The sequence below is a fragment of the Bubalus kerabau genome, chromosome 11 (genome assembly GCF_029407905.1).
Source record: "Bubalus kerabau isolate K-KA32 ecotype Philippines breed swamp buffalo chromosome 11, PCC_UOA_SB_1v2, whole genome shotgun sequence".
In the NCBI taxonomy this organism is placed as follows: domain Eukaryota; kingdom Metazoa; phylum Chordata; class Mammalia; order Artiodactyla; family Bovidae; genus Bubalus; species Bubalus kerabau.
Window position 1 is genome coordinate 32,509,303 of NC_073634.1, and position 9,879 is coordinate 32,519,181.

The 9,879-nt window shown below is 46.1% G+C and overlaps 1 long non-coding RNA gene across 1 annotated transcript; it reads right to left on the minus strand.

Moving 5' to 3' along the window:
- Window positions 1-1,137: 1,137 nt before the first annotated feature.
- Window positions 1,138-1,976, minus strand: LOC129622395 (uncharacterized). Its single transcript, XR_008699957.1, has 3 exons — window positions 1,843-1,976; window positions 1,534-1,628; window positions 1,138-1,396 (listed from the first exon to the last, which is right to left on the minus strand). It is a non-coding gene; the product is annotated as an uncharacterized LOC129622395 (long non-coding RNA).
- Between the last annotated feature and the right edge of the window lie 7,903 nt (window positions 1,977-9,879).

Below are 9,879 nucleotides of genomic sequence, written 5' to 3' on the forward strand. Positions count from 1 at the left end.
ATTCTGCTCCAAACACACCCTCCCCCATAACTTAGCCACTCAACATAACCAATATTAACCCTTTAATGCTTAAACTTCCAATCCTTCTCACTTACATATATCTTTATTTTTCAGGTTAAGAATCAGCCTGCCTCCTTTTCACTACATCTTCTTCAGCCCAATTTTTTACAATCGTCTGTCACCTAGCTGTCCATCATCCGGTATTACCAGTCTTAGATCTTTCCAATTCTGTACACTTGTGTGTAGCGTTTCTATGCCAAGTGCTGCTGTGTCAGGGATGAGAGATGAAAAGGCCAGGGTATCTCTGTTCCAGGAGCTCACTGGCTAGTGTATGATTCTCAATCCTGGCTGCATACTAGGATAATCTGAAGAACTCTTAAAATATATCCAACCACCCCAACTAAGACCACTCCCTGCAACAGGGGCCTGGGCATCAGCATTTTTAAAGTTCCCAGATGATTTCAGTGTCCAGTCAGGGTTGAGATCTCAGGGTCAGGGGACATATGCTCCCACCAGATGTGCTAACACCTGCCCTCTCTGAAGCCCCCTTCCTGATTCTTGGGCCTAGACTCCAGCAGCTTCCCTGTGTTTGCAGAATTAACCCTTTAGTTTCTGCCCTTAGGCCTGATAGACTTCAGCATCAACAGGCATAGGTTTGGGAGCCTCCTACTGACAGGGATCACCCTCTTCTTCCAACTCTTCTGTGTCGTTAGGTAGAGAAAAGTGACAAGCTATTAGGAAGTGGTTCAGGAGAGACGTCATAGGTTTGGGAATCAGAAGGTCAGGTCATTAGTCCTCTCTTGGTGCACATATGACCCTGGCCCGGTCACTTGACCTCTCTAGAGGATGGCAGAAACATGAACAACTTAGCTTGTTCCATTTAACACCTGTAACCGATGGGTCAGTTGCGAGTTTTGAGGAAATCCATAAACTTGTGAAGTGACCACAGATGCTGCTGGTCCATGCCATGCCTTTGTACAAATCCAGATAAATTCTGGATGTTAGTAGCCCCTCAGCTGCACACTGTTAAGCAAAGAACAACTTGAACAATTAAACCTAACCTGGAAAGAACTTTATTTTTTTAAGGCCTTAATTTTTGCTTTTTTTTTGAAATCACTATTGTATTTACTTATTTATGGTTGCACTGGGGCTTCATTGCAGAGTGCAGGCTTTCTCTAGTTGCAACGAGCTGGGGCTACCCTCTATTGTGGTGTGCAGGCTTCTCATTGCTGTGGCTTTTCCTGTTGCAAGCATGGGCTCCAAAGCGCTGGCTCGCTAGTTGTGGTGCATGGGCTCAGTAGTCCCGTGGGATGTGGGATCTTCCTGGACCAGGGATCTTGGAACCCGGGTCCCCTGCATTGGCAGGCAGATTCTTTACCACAGAGCCACCGGAAACCTAAAGGAACTTACTTTAAATGAAATTGAATTGACAAGAAAACACTGAGCCTGGACCTTCATTTGAGCTGAAATGAAGGGATTGCCCATGGGAAAGGGTGGAGGAGAGAGAGGAGGCTGTTGCAGAAACTCACGCACCTTCAAATGACTGAGTGGACTTCTCTGGCGATCCAAGACTCCAAGCTTCCACAGCATGGGGTGCAGGATTAATCCCTGGTCGGAGAATTAAGATCCTGCATGAATAAATAAAAATGACGTGTGAGCAAGGCTGGGCCGATCACACAGCGCACCGCCGGCCTGCCCACTCCCAGCAATCCACTGCGACTGAGAACTGGTTTGTAAAGCTAGCAACACAGGCATCCTTGCCTGGATTCACAGCTTTGCAAAGAGAGGTTGTTAAATAAAAAATAAAAATTAAACAGAATCATCACAGCTGCAGACATTAACCTTCCTGAAATGGGGCAGAGCATTTATGAACATTTGTGAAACCGGGCAACTGGGCTCTGAGATACTTCCAGCCCCTCTCTGCTTTCTCCTCCCATCCTTTGTGTCTACTGAACTTTTGTCCATGGCCAGTGCTCCTGGCTCCCTGCTTGCCATGTTCCTTCCCTCAGTTGCCCCACCCTCCTTTCATTCCCAGCCTACCCTTTCAGTTAACGTGAAAAGTTGTTGGGAAGACTGTAGACTTTGCAATCAGAGAGATCTGGATTAGAATCCCAATGAATTGTGTGCACTTACATGCGTGCATTCTCCGTCGCTTCAGTCACGTCCAACTCTGCAACCCCATGGACTCCTGCCAGCCTCCTCTCTCCATGGGATTCTCCAGGAAAGAATACTGGAGTGGGTAGCCATTCCCTTCTCCAGGGGATCTTCCCAACCCTGGGATTGAAACTGCATCTCTTATATCTCCTGTGTTGGCAGGCAGGTTCTTTACTTAGGGCAGTTACAAAACTCATGTAAGCTTCAGCTTCCTACTCTATAAAATGGGGATTGTGATGCTTAACTGATACAATGATACTTGGCTGATAGGGTTGCCATGATCATGATTTAAACTAAACAAAAATATACACACAGTGTCAGGCGTATGCTGTACTGTGCTAAGTTGCTTCTGTCATGTCTGATTCTTTGCGACCCTATGGACTGTAGCCTACCAGGCTCCTCTATCCATGGGATTCTCCAGGCCAGAATACTGGAATGGGTTGCCATGCCCTCCTCCAGGGGCTCTTCCTGACTCAGGGATTGAACTCATGTCTCTTATATCTCCTGCATTAGCAGGCGGGTTCTTTACCACTAGCGCCACCTGGGAAGCCCATCGGGCACATAGTAGGTGTTCAATAAATGCAGATTCTACCAATTTGTCTCTGGAAATGTTTTGCCCTCATTTACTTAAGTTCTTGGAGAAGGACATGGCAACGCACTCCAATTATCTTGCTGGAGAATCCCATGGACAGAGGAACCTGGTAAGGCTACATTCCAGTATAAATTTGGTTTTGGGTTTTTTTTTGCTATGCCACACAGGGTTGGAACCCATGTCCACTACAGTGGGAGCACACAGTCTTAGCCACTGAACCACCAGAAAAGTCCCTGGATATTTATATTTTTATTATTAAAAAGCATCTTTTTTTTTTTTTTTTTACTATAACAACAGTGTATGTTAATTTGCTAAAGACCCAGAGAAGCAAAAGGAAAACAAAAAAAACCCACAACTGCCCCCCCATCTGTAATGTACATGTACATGTAGCAGCCATTTGTTGAGTGATATGAGTGAGGCAGCTGCTAAGCCCATTTGAACATTTAATCCTTACGACTCTATAAAATTGGTGTTATTTAAATCTCCATTTAACAGATGATTAAACAAAGTCTCGGAAAGACCAGGTGTGCTGCCCAAGTTCACACAGCCAATAAGGAGCAGAGCTAGGATTTTCAAGGCTTTATTTCTTGATAAGAAACTTTCAGGTGGCGGAGAAGATATTAATATTTGGGAGCTGGGGAGCTTTTCGGGGGCTCAGAAATCTCAGTCCTTCAGCAGCCTCCCTCTCCAGAGATCCCTGCCTGCTCCGCTGTCCCTGGCCTCACCCACCTGCCTACATGTGCCAGTTTCAGCAATTGCCTCATCTTTGGCAGCTGCAGCAGCCATATATTAATATGTGCTGTATATTATTAATACATAATTAATATAACCCTGTGGGGGCTACTACAAAGCGTGGACAGAACTCTCCCTGGGAGGGCTGCTGCCACAGAGCCAGAGGGCCTGCCCGTCACTACTTTGCAGGATGACCTTGCATGGATCGCTTGAGAGTCCCCATCTCTCGGGGGAATAATAGCAATCGGTTTTTCCTGTGGTTCTAAAGAAGAAAAAGTATATAAGACCACCCAGATAGTTTACTTTTTTTTAACTTTTTGTTTTGTATTGGAGTATAGCCGATTAACAACATTGTGATAGTTTTGGGTGAACAACGAAGGGATTCAGCCATGCCTATCCATGTATCCATTCCCCCCCAAACTCCCCACCCATCCAGCCTGCCACATAACACTGAGCAGAGTTTCATGTGCTATAGAGTAGGTCCCTGTTGGTTATCCATTTAAATACAGCAGTGTGTACATGTCTAGCCCTAACTCCCCAACTATCCCTACCCCCCAGGCCTCCCCCCAGCAACCATAAGTTCATTTTCTAAGTCTGTGAGTCTCTGTTTTGCAAGTTCATTTGTATCATTTCTTCTTAGATTCTACATATGAGGAATGTCATATGATATTTCTCCTTCTCTGTCTGACTTGCTTCACTCAGTATGACAGTCTCTAGGTCTATCCATGTTGAAGACCGCCCAGATAGTTTAAATGTCATATAACAGTTACTGAAACAACTAAAGGCAAAAATAATCTACATATAACATGTTTACAATGTTCAAAGGGCATTTGATGAATTGAGATTAGGAGCAATAGACCAACCAATACCAAAGTCACCTTAAGTCATGGTACAGGAGTAGGCAAATGCTTACTGATCAGAAAATTTACCTGACATGCAAACACAGAACAGGTAGGTTTGGTGTGGCAGTGCATGGGGGGAAGCCGAGGGTGAAACTGAGATTGGCTGTAGTCAGGTGAATCTGGGCTGAGGAATCCCCACTTTTGTCTGATCCTGTAGGACCCTTCCCGGAAGAGGCTGAGTTCCCTAACCTTAGTCTACCTTGTTTAGAGTTTCTGGAACCTGGGCTTTGTCTAAGGGTAAATTACATTTCTTTGAATCTCAGAATAAGAAGATTAAACTGAGAAATAGGAGGAGAGGGTGGGCTGAGGCTACCTTCAGATGCTCAAAACCCCAGGAGAGGGTCCTGCCAACGTCCTCATCTGAGCGTGGGCGCCCCAACCAGCCAAGTGTGCTCAAATCAAGCCACCCATTGTTCAGACTCATGGCTTTCTTAGTCTAAAGCTCTAAGAAAAAGTGGTTTCAGGTGGCCAAAAAGCACATGAAAAGATGCTCAACATCACTAATTATTAGAGAAATGCAAATCAAAACTGCAAGGAAGTATTTCCTCACCCCGGTCGGAATAGCCATCATCAAAAAATCTACAAACTATACATGCTGGAGAGGGTGTGGAGAAAAGCAAACCCTCCCACACTGTTGGTGGGAATGTAAATTGGTACAACCACTATGGAGAGCAGTATGGAGGATCCTAAAAAACTGAAAATAGAGATACCATTGTTGTTATTGCTCAGTCGCTCGGTCATGTCCGACTCTTTGCAACCTCAGACTCGCCTGTCCTTCACCACCTCCAGGAGCTGGCTCAAACTCACGTCCATTGAGTCAGTGATGCCACTATCATCTGCCATATGATCCCACAATCCCACTCCTGGGCATATATCCAGAGAAAGCCATAATTCAAAACGACACATGCACCCCAATGCTTATTGCATCACTATTTACAATAGCCAAGACATGGAAGCAATCGAAATTTCCATCAATAGATAAATGGATAAAGAAGATTTGGTCCATATATACAATGGAATATTAGTCATAAAAAAGAACTAATTGATGCCATTTGCAGCAACATGGATGAACCTAGAGACTGTCCTGTGTGTATAGTGTTGTCTTTTTTTTGGTCTTGTGGCATGTGGGATATTAGTTCCCCAACCAGGGATTGAATCCATGCCATGGAAGCATTGAGTCTTGACCACTGGGCTGCTGGGGAAGTCCCTGCAATATCATCATATTGAATGAAGTAAGTCATTCAGAGAAAGACAGATATCATATGATATTGCTTATATGTGGAATCATTTTAAAAAATGGTACAAGTGAACCTTTTTACAGAACAGAAATAGAGTGACAGATGTAGAAAACAAACTTAAGGTTACCAAGTGGGGAAGGGGCGTGGGACAAATTGGTAGATTGGGATTCACATACACACTACTTATACAAAATAGGTAACTAATAAGGACCTACTGTATACCACAGGGAACTCTACTCAATGCTCTGCGATGACCCATATGGAAAAGTAATCTAAAAAAGAATGGATATATGTACGTATATAACTGATTCATTTTTCTGTACAGCAAAAACTAACACATTATAAATTAACCATACTCCAATAAAAATTAATTTAAAAAAATAGAAGCCTTGTGGTTTTCAACCACCAGCTTCTGCAACAGGAAGAAGAAAGTACTATATGTCTTCCGGGATTCAGCAGCCTCTGAAAACAATGCTGTTTCTGTTTCAGACAATGATGCCCTGAAATAACCTGCCCATCCCTCGAGTTTTGCTCACACCTAGTCAATAATTAATCGGCCAACTGGCATTCTTGGAGACACCAGTGGAGACCTGGTGTTATTTAGGCCTAAAAAGATACTCTGAGGTTCACAGCCCTACTCCTGCCCTCAAGGAGTTTAGCATCCAGAGGGTGTTTGAATCACCTAGGAGCTGGGCACCATGGGCACAGGAGAAAAAACAGTACAGGAAATGCCTTCCCTAGCATCAGGTTGAGCAAAATACCACCCTGATGACATTTGCCTGTGTCTGCAAATATTTACCCAGGGAAGGCACCACGTGGAGCGTTCATTATACACCTAAATTTGCCTTTGCAGGCTGCATTTTCCTTACACATTTCCCAGGACTGAGAAAGGGAAGGTAAGGGATATTAATCAGTTGCTAACCAGTCAGCCCTGTGCTGGCAGCTTCTCAGGTGTCATTTCATCTCCCCAACCACCTGGTGGGAAATCCAGTTGTTCCTGCTTACGTCAGAGAGTTGGCGCCCCTGAGGGGCTAGGGCTCAGGGGCTAAGGGCGTATGCTTGTGAGTGAGTGGGGGGCTTCAGGAAAGTTCCAGCTCATGAAAAAAGGACCTTGGGTGCTGGCTAAGGAATGAGACTTCTTCCTGGAAGCTACAGGGGCCACAGAAGGATGATAGTGAGATGAGGCATCTGATCAAATCTGCAGGAAAGCTTTCTGACAGCCATGTGAGGGCTGGTGGGGATGGAGGAGGAGGGATTGTAGAATGAGAACAGGAGAAGGGCTCTGGACGAGCAAATCCGTTGTCTGCACCCCCTCACTACCCTCAGCCCCCAAACTCACACACAGAATAATGGTCTCTGGATTCAAATAAAGCATTTCAGTAACCCAATTTAAAATTTTACACCCCAGTCAGTGGCCCCTGTATTAATCTGGATAATCAGAATTGACTGAACTGAGTCAACTGAAAGAAAGAAGCTTGTGCTGTGGGCAACAGCCCTGGTAGGCGGCTGCTATGTGGACAGGCTTGATGAGATTTGGCATTATGGCTGAGGGAGCGGGGGGGCAGGGGAGGGGCAGGAAGGCCCTGGGTTTTGGATTTAGTCAGGCTTTGAATTCTGACTTGTCCATTGAGAAAGTCATTTAATCTCTCTGATCCTGTTTATGCCTCAACTCGTCTGTAAGATAGATTTCATAGATTTCATGACTATGGAGTTCGAGCATTCTCAGTGCCTACCACCCCAGTGGTGCCCAGGAAATATCAGCTGATGTCATCACTTGAACCTGGTTGCTCTACAGGACCAGCGCAAGCCAGGTTGGCTCTTCCCCATGGAGCAACAGTGCCTCTTGGTGGCTAAATGGGGAATGACAGGTCCTCCAGGTGCCAGGGCCCTGCTCCTACCCACCCCACAGCCCACAGGTTAGCAGTCCCCTTAGTCCTACCCAGTCAGAGCTGATAACTCAGGTCCATCCAGCACACACCTCTCACAAGAGCCCATGCTTCATGCTCACCAGAAAGTGATAGGCTCAGTTGTCCCCAGTATGAGAGGACCTCAAACCTAGTGGGAACCACGAGCTAGGAAGAAAACAAAACTTTCAGTAGCCTGATAACAGTTTTCTAGACATGAGCATGACCTCCAAGCCCTCCCACCCGACCCCCGAGAATTATGAGTTGAAAGCAAAATGCCAGTTGCACAGACAGGCAGCGCTCAAAGAAAACAAGGCAGGAAGGATTCCATTCAACAAACGCATCGAAGGCTCCATCCAGGCCCCTGGCTCCAGGGCTAAGCCGTAGCTACAACGGTCAGCACAAAGAAAAAGGAAAAAAGCCCTGACCTCAGGTGCTGACTATTAAGTGGAGAAATTATATCATCGGATACATAATTACAGACTGTAATAAAGACACGAAGGAAAGGTTCAAGGTGCTGACCCCACCCAAGACAAGATGAAGTGTGTTCCTGGCTGCTCCCATGGGCCTCACAAGCACCCTGCTGGTTGATTCACTACCCCTAGGCTCTGTGCAGATAGTATGTATTTAAATGTTCACTGCTGGAATTGCCTGGTGGTCCAGTGGTTAAGAATCTGCCTGCCAATGCAGGAGACGTGGGTTTGATACCTGGTCCGGGAAGATTCCATATGCCGAGGGAGATCTAAGCACATGTGCCAGTTGAGAAGCCCATGCACCCTAGAGCCTGTGCCCTGCAATAAGAGAAGCCACTACAGTGAAAAGCCCGAGCACAACTACCGAGTAGCCTCTGTTCGCTGCAAAGCCTGCACACAGCAACAAAGACCCAGTGCAGCCAAAAATAAATAGATGTTCACTGCTTTCGAAGGTGGGCCAGTGTGGCTCTGGGCTGTGTACCCCTCCGCCTGGTAGACAGGAGCCAGGGAAGTCATCAATGAATGAATAGGCTTAATAAGTGTTGGTTTTATAAAAAGGGCATTCCCAGAAGCAGGAACAGCATGTTCAAAGGTTCTGAGGTGGAATCTCACAGAGAACTTTGGTGCCCATAAATCGAGACTGGGGGTGGTAACACTAAAGCAGTAGGCAGGGGTCAGGCCACCAGGCACTGCAGCCATAATCAGTAGGGTGGCCTTGATCAGAAGAACAATGGGAAACTCCAATCATTGCTCCTGCCTCTGCCATCCACCCACACACCCTGCCTACCCTGGAGACTAGCGAAGACAAGCCCTGTCTTGCTGCCTCCCTCTGCCCATCACTGCCCAGGGGACCTTCATCAGGTCTTTTCCAGAGCCCATCCTTTTCTTCTCCTCCCAACAGCATCCTATCAAACTGTGTCTGAGATGTTTTTTCCCTTTCCTTTCTTCCTCTCTACTTTCCATAGTAAAATCCTGCTAAACTCAAAGCCATACTCTTGCTTTTAAGCTGCAAGGATTTCCTGCCAGCCCTGTGGTAAGGTGAGCCTGGGGATAGAAGAGAAAATACACTCCTTCCTTACCCTGAGAGGGCTTCTCATGTTGTCCTGAGGCCAGAGACTGCCTCTCAGCTGGACACTCACATCTGAGCCCTACCCGTGGAAACTGCACTTATCAATGCCCTCTTTCTCCTTCTGAACGTTCAGGTCCTCACACAGGAGTCAGTCTGCTGGGCAGTCAGTTCATCTGGTTAATGTCTTGAGATACACAGGCAAGGACCCCTGGACCTGGAGTCTAAAAACCTGGGTTTGCAGCCTGGACCTGCCATATTTTAACTGTACATCCTGAAACAAACTTCTTAACTTCTCTGGACTATGGTTTCTTCATTAATAAACTGAAGGTTAGCAAGACTTTCTCTGCCTTCTTTGCCTGCTTTATGAGGATCAAACAAGGCCTTGTAGTGGTCCCAGATGAGGGTCCTGAGACCTGTGGCATCCATGAGAACCTTTTCACCAGCCCACAGTGGGCTTCCCAGTTGGCGCTAGTGGTGAAGAATCCGCCTGCCAATGCAGGGGACATAAGAAATGTGGGTTCGATCCCTGGGTTGGAAGATGCTCTAAAGGGAGGGCATGGCAATCCACTCCAGTATTCTTGCCTGGAGAATCCCATAAACAGAGGAGCCTGGTGGGCTACAGTCCATGGGGTCACAAAGAGTCAGACACAACTGAAGCGACTTAGCACACACGCATAGGGAGATGAGAAAAATAAGGACAATGGAGGGAGGCTTTTACAAATGGAGATTTATTCAACTTAAAGTGTGGCCTTTATTCTGCAACTGTTTCCTTCTTTGCACTGAAATTACATTTACTTTACTATTTTATGAAATGA